We start from the raw sequence: 7,074 nt of genomic DNA, 5'->3' as shown, positions 1-7,074 counted from the left end.
CTTTGCTAGTATAATGTAAACATAAAAAAAAGTTTTTTGATTTATCATTTAACTTGTGTATTAGATGCATGTATCATCTCTATGTAGACTATTAAAAAAGTCCTTAGCATCTTTCTCACGTCTCTCACGGTGTGCTGTGATAGAGATGATACCATTAAAAGTCAATCTCCGTCTCTGGAAAATTTTCCAAGATATTTCCTATCTTTCACAAGTTTCTTTTATCTCTAGAAGCTTAGTGAAGGACTGTTGGTAAGAGAATGGACTGTTTAAGGTCAGTGCTGTGCTCATTTGGTGTGTGAAACAAAGAAAGTCTTCCGAGTTCGACTATCACTGCCTAGATGACCAAAGCCAGTAAAGTCAAATGAATATTCTAAAGTATCATAACAATTTCTCACCTAGTATCCAATGGGAAATGATTCGTAACTAGTTAGTTATAATATGTCATATAAGATAGTTGCAGAAAATAATGTGATAAATGTTGTGATATTTGAATAGAGAAATGCTATAATCATAATATGTTCACAATATTTTCACGACAACTCCTAAATAACAATTTAATACCAAATGTAAATTGTAGAAAAAAAAAATTAATTGTGGTAAATTCAAACCAATATCAACTTATCAACTATAATATTTATAAAAATATTGTAAAGGTAATATGGCAGTAGCAAATATCACATCCACGTCATTTTCATGAAAATGCAGCAAGCTATTACTGTTCGGTAACAATGCCTACCAGATAAGATATTTAACACTTTCCATATGTGCCCTGCCACCTCACCCGTATGGCCCACCAAAATTTCGCATCAGTATTGTTTCTTGCTTTGCTGGGTAGCTCACCATTTACTTTATCAGTGATTTTCTTTTTTTCTTTTCTTAAAGAATGATGCTGTTTTTTTTTTTTTTTCTCAGTAAACTATAACACTTTTCAGTCCGATATCCCATGCCAGTCTCAAGCCATGTAGCTCAGCAGCAAAAGAGTCCTCAATGTGTTCACCTCGGGCCTTCAAAAGATTCACAATAGTGATTATATTTTAGTAAAAAAGAAAAACTATTTTACTTTTACAGAATTAAAAAATTATATGCTATCAGATAAACTAAAGCTAAATATTTTATAACTATAGTAAACTGGTATAAATACCAATTGACTATAACAATTTGTTAAAAATAAAATACAATATTTTATTGAGATTATACCTCTTCTTTTAATTAAAAAATTCAAATTCTCTCTTTTTCTTTATTATTTTAAGAAGTTGTTTATATTATTTTAAATGAAGTGACAAAAAAAAATAGAACATTTGATATTGGATATATTGTAAAGTGAGGTAGTAAAATAAATAGAATAGTTTTTTTTGAGGTGCTAAAAGTTAAAATTTTTAGCACTACCACTATGAATGCTCCAACTTCAAAAAAAAAATTCCTAACCAGCCTAGTATTAAAAAAACATTATTTTGTTTTTTTTTTTTTTCCTTTGTTGGTAAATGATTGCATCTTAATGTATTTAGAAATAACAATTTTGAGTATTTATATTTTTTAATACTATATGAATGCTGATTTGGAGTTTTTTTTTTTCTTTATACTCTGACCTCTGCTAACTTAAGATCCTGGGTCCGTCCCTAGGTCATTGTTCCTTTTCTAAGAAGCACAATAATTGAAAATTTGACATAAGAAATGGCTCTTTCTTTTGTAGTTGTGCTATCAGTTATGGTGGTTCCTAACTACTTTCTACCAACTACAATAAAGTGAGTGAAAGATGTAATTTCTCTAGTTAATTGAGTTTATTTTTATAGGTTCTAGTTAACTCAACTAATAAAGTTCAAGATGGTTGAATAAGAGATTTAGGATTTAATCCTCGCCTACACCAAAAACCGACTGATGTCTTCGTCTGATAAAAAAGAACAATTATCATTAGCAGACATCATAGGTTGAAACTCTTTAAAAAGAAAATCTTAGTAGGTTTATTATACAAAATTTCAGTTATACATTTTAAAAAATTGTACTTTACAAATAAACTTACCAACTTAGATGTTAGTACGTTAGAATGGTTGGTCTTACTCAAACCATTCTATTCCTGTAATGTTTGTAACTTTATGCGAAGTAAATTCAAATGGGGTTAAGTTTTTCAGTGAAGGAAGTTTACTACCAAAAAAAAAAAAAAAAATTGAGCACAGCTAGCGGAAGGGAATTACCTGCAAAAGAAGAAAAAAAGAGGGATAAGAAAAAACGGACACTAGTGTTTACATTTGAGAAAGTGAAATTTGATTTATGATTCAACTTTGTCGGCTAATGACTTATTTTGGTGAATAGCAACAACAATAAAAGAAGAGAGATAAAGAAAAGACAAAGACTTTATTACCTTCGTTAGGTGAGAGGCATTTTCCTTTTCTCCTTTTGAGTGTTTGCTTTTGATAAAGGCTTATTAGCAGCAACACTAGTGCTAAGCCACAATAATTTTTACAATTTTGCGTTACACATGGCACGCTAAATTATGATTGGGGTAAATATTTTTACATGAATTGATTATTGATATAACATCACAACATCATACATCAAGGATTGTGAACAAAATTAAGAAAATTATATTGCCTTAGACTAGCAAAAGCAGAATAATTTTGAAAAGCTGTGTCAATAGCTGCACTATACTTCTAACACTAACATGAATTAATACTTTCAGAACTCAAGAGTGCAAATTTTGAACTCTAGTTTAACCTAACCATTTGATTGAGGATTAATGTGAATAAGATAATTTAGTCTAAGTAATATCTTTCTCCATACACAGGAGATAATTGTCACTTGATAAGAGGGAATGCTGACCCACATCGTCACATTGTCTACACTACCTGTTGTTATGTCTTAATCAAATGCTCCAGAAATATAATAGGTGCATCTTTTGATTATGATTCATCTTTGTCAACTGGTAGAAGTACATTTCAATGCATTAGAATATGGTTAAATAATTAAATTCTACATTTCCTAATGGTATAAATGTTTGGGATAATCGGCTTATGTGCTCTAGATTGTTCTTATCCTGGGCCTTATACTGTTGAGAGTTCATCAAATACTTAGGTGACTACTGTGATTGAAACTTTACTTTTCTCTTTTCTCTATCTTTCTTTCTTAAATGGGTCCAGTCGGGCAAGGAAGGTTTTGAAACTTGGGCCTTTTTTTTTCTTTCTTTTTTTTTTTTTTTTTTTTTTTTTTTTTTTTTTTTTATTGTTTGATTTAATCTAATTGCACTTAAATAGTAATTTGCACTTCATTGCTCACACTTTTTTTTAACAAAAATTATTGTATAAATCTTCAAAATTTCATACCTATTAATCAATTTTTTATCCTAAATGCTGAAACATTAGATGTAACTCCTTAGAAAAGCTCTAAAATGTAAAAAGGTAAGTTCAAACCTATTAATCTAAGTACAAATAATTTAGTACAGTGAAAAAAATGTAGGCACAACTTTACTTAAAGTTAGTTTGTGAAATAAAGTAATTTAATTTTGGCCATAATTTGGACCAAATTAACTTGAGTTTTTTGCATTTTGAGCCAATGTAGGCTTAACCTATTAACACAATGTAGGCATGACTAACTTGCTCCTTCTAAGAAAATTTCCTGGCTCCGCCAGTGACTATATAGACGTGCGTTTGAATTTTTTTTTTTTTTTTTCCGCTTATCTCCGGCCCCCCCTAACTTAAAATCCTGCGTTCGTCCCTGCTATCACTGCCTAGATGACCAAAGCCAGTAAAGTCAAATGAATATTCTAAAGTATCATAACAATTTCTCACCTAGTATCCAATGGGAAATGATTCGTAACTAGTTAGTTATAATATGTAATATAAGATAGTTGTAGAAAATAATGTGATAAATGTTGTGATATTTGAATAGAGAAATGCTATAATCATAACATGTTCACAACATTTTCACAACAACTCCTAAATAACAATTTAATACCAAATGTAAATTGTAGAAAAAAAAATTAATTGTGATAAATTCAAACCAATATCAACTTATCAACTATAATATTTATAAAAATATTGTAAAGGTAATATGGCAGTATCAAATATCACATCCACGTCATTTTCATGAAAATGCAGCAAGCTATTACTGTTCGGTAACAATGCCTACCAGATAAGATATTTAACACTTTGCATATGTGCCCTGCCACCTCACCCGTATGGCCCACCAAAATTTCGCATCAGTATTGTTTCTTGCTTTGCTGGGTAGCTCACCATTTACTTTATCAGTGATTTTCTTTTTTTCTTTTCTTAAAGAATGATGCTGTTTTTTTTTTTTTTTCTCAGTCAACTATAACACTTTTCAGTCCGATATCCCATGCCAGTCTCAAGCCATGTAGCTCAGCAGCAAAAGAGTCCTCAATGTGTTCACCTCGGACCTTCAAAAGATTCACAATGGTGATTATATTTTAGTAAAAAAAAAAAAACTATTTTACTCTTAAAGAACTAAAAAAATCATATGTTATCGGAAAAATTAAAGTTAAATATTTTACAACTATAATAAACTAGTATAAATACCAATTGACTATAGCAATTTGTTAAAAATAAAATACAATATTTGATTGAGATTATATCTCTTCTTTCAATTAAAAAACTCAAATTCTCTCTCTTTCTTTATTATTTTAATGAGTTGTTTATATTATTTTAAATGAAGTGATAAAAAAATAGAACATTTGATATTGGATATATTGTAAAGTGAGGTAGTAAAATAAATAGAGCAATTTTTTTTGAGATGCTAAAAGTTAAAATTTTTAGCACTACCACCATGAATGCTCCAACTTCAACAAAAAAAATTCTAGCCAGCCTAATATTAAAAAAACATTATTTTTTTTTTTCCTTTGTTGGTAAATGATTGCATCTTAATATATTTAGAAATAACAATTTTGAGTATTTATATTTTTTAATACTATATGAATGTCGATTTGGAGTTTTTTTTTTCTTTATACTCCGGCCTCCACTAACTTAAGATCCTAGGTCTGTCCCTAGGTCATTGTTCCTTTTCTAAGAAGCACAATAATTGAAAATTTGACATAAGAAATGGCTCTTTCTTTTGTAGTTGTGCTATCAGTTATGGTGGTTCCTAGCTACTTTCTACCAACTACAATAAAGTGAGTGAAAGATGTAATTTCTCTAGTTAATTGAGTTTTATTTTTATATGTTCTGGTTAACTCAACTAATAAAGTTCATGATGGTTGAATAAGAGGATTATTATTTTGCCCAGATCACACAAAAATCTCCTCCTCTATCCTGAGAAATTATTATTTACACTAAGAGGATTGCTGATGTGATCCTCTCTGACTAATAAAATGATATTATTTATGCAAATGTATGTGTGAGCTTCCTAATCGACACAAGAAATAAAAAATAAAAATTATTAGATGATGCCACATTTGTATAGATAACAGCATTTTATTAGTTGGGAGGTTATACGTGATATAATTGGGACCAAATGTCAAGGATTATTATATATTTGAATATAATACACATTCGTTAGATTTATTTTAGAATAAGAAAGGTCTAGATAGTGTAGAAGTCTGAAAGCTCCAATTGAACCTTTACAATTCTATTAGATAGCACGCAAAAAAAGTTAAAAAAACATCTTGTGTCAGTACAAATTCACGTCCAAATTTGTTTGGTACAGTGAATGCTTAGCATTAGCTTCGTAAAAGTTCTCAAACCTCTTCAAGGTTTCATATTGTGATCTTAAATAAGTAAAATGGCAAGTTTTATTTATAATTTTGTTTGTGTTGTCCTCCTCCAACCTAAAACAAAAGCTTACAAATATAAATTTGTTGCATATGAAAGAGGCTAGTATCTTCATATAAATCCCAAACTTTGGGAAAAAGCTTTCAAATACTTACTATTTAACAAATCATTAAATAGTACTAAATAAGGTAGCTGAAGCTGCTTGAAGGTCTATTAAATTTGACCTATGAAGGATTGCAAGTTAGTAAGCAATTGGGCTAGTATCCTCAGATAAATCCCACTGCTAAATCATACTGTGGTTTCAAACTATTATTGTGGGATAATGATGATTAATATTGCTTGGTTGGACTTGGTGTTACTCAACTAGTGTTTTCTTGGGTTAGCAATGGAAAGTAAATTCAATCTGGGTTAAGTTTTTGTAAAAACATTGTTGGCATATCTCACACTTGAGCTTCAGGTTCACTCAGATCCCTTTTCAAAACGAACTTCTCTTCCCTTTTTTTGTTTTTCTTATTGGGTCATGACCATGAGTCCATTTGTATTATTTTTTGGAATTGTTAAAGATCTTTATATTTTAGCCCCAAAGAATTGTTATATGATATACCATTAGATAGTGATAGGCTCAACTGTTCAAGAACATGGGACGGATGAGTGTCGGAATGAGTAATAATATACAAACGGTTTTTAGTTGGATCAATGGAATTGCATGGTCCATTAAGGAAATTGCTTGAAGGCTCATTAAAATAATGTGAAATACACAACCACAAAAAAAAAAAAAAAAAAAAAAAAAAAAAAAAAAAAAAAAAAAAAAAAAAAAAAAAAAAAAAAACGAGAATAAAATATTTTGTCATGGAGAAAGACTTTAAATGGTTTGTGATTATTAACTGTAAAAATCATAAGAACCTATTATTTGACCGTAAGGATTTTTGTGATTATAAATAAATAAATAAAATTGACAGGAAGAATGAACATGAAGAATGACTTTAAATGGTTTTTAAAACAATTTGTAAGAGTTGTAAAACAGAATAACTTTTAAAGTCTTTAACTAGGATAATAAATTTGATGAAATAATTGTTTTATCTTACATTCATATTAATCTCTCTAAATGGAAGTTACGTGTAAAATCATATGTCTTGCTAGTCTTCTTTTTTAATTTTTTTTTAGAAGACTCTTGCTTTGGGAAAAACATATTAACTACTCAAGATCAAACACAAAGATTTTCTTAAACAAATTAATAGAGTCTCTAGCTCTACCAATTTAAATTAATTTCATGGAGTCTCTAACTCTACTAATTTAAACAAATCAATGGAATACTTGATTCCACAAATTAAACAAACTAGTCGATAACCCGTGTGATGCA

The sequence above is a fragment of the Quercus suber genome, unplaced genomic scaffold (assembly GCF_002906115.3).
Source record: "Quercus suber isolate HL8 unplaced genomic scaffold, Cork oak 2.0 scaffold_34, whole genome shotgun sequence".
Taxonomy (NCBI): Eukaryota; Viridiplantae; Streptophyta; class Magnoliopsida; order Fagales; family Fagaceae; genus Quercus; species Quercus suber.
This window is presented reverse-complemented; position numbering follows the sequence as displayed.